Source organism: Musca autumnalis, unplaced genomic scaffold (genome assembly GCF_047663935.1).
Source record: "Musca autumnalis isolate F117 unplaced genomic scaffold, ASM4766393v1 scaffold_4, whole genome shotgun sequence".
NCBI lineage: Eukaryota > Metazoa > Arthropoda > Insecta > Diptera > Muscidae > Musca > Musca autumnalis.
The window spans coordinates 41,032,520-41,032,954 of NW_027411977.1; positions in this window are offsets into that span (position 1 = coordinate 41,032,520).

Here is a 435-nt window from a genome sequence, read left to right on the forward strand (position 1 = left end):
AAAAATTGTGCGCCCGATAACTCTTGCATGGAGTGACCGATTTTGTATATACTTTACACATCCTGAAATTTCTACCAGACTTAGATGGGGTTCCAATATGGACCCAATCGGTCCACCCCTTCGGGTACCTCCCACAAAATTTTCGGAAAGGTGCAGTATAGGACCTGCTCTCGAATCGCTTTGATTTTTGCTGTAGCAACTTGTATGTACTGCCCCCATACAATGGTACAAGTTTCATCAGGGGCACGTCCATACTTCCTGAGAAAATAGCCTGAAAGCTTCAAAAAAACCCTGACACCGTGTGTGCTGGTTGGAGCGCAAGATAACTCTCGAACGGATCTGCCGATTCGGTCTAAAATTTGGCCTTTGTAATATTTTGTCCAAACTTAATTTAAGTTCGATGATAAGCTATATCGGCCCACTCCTTCAGGTACC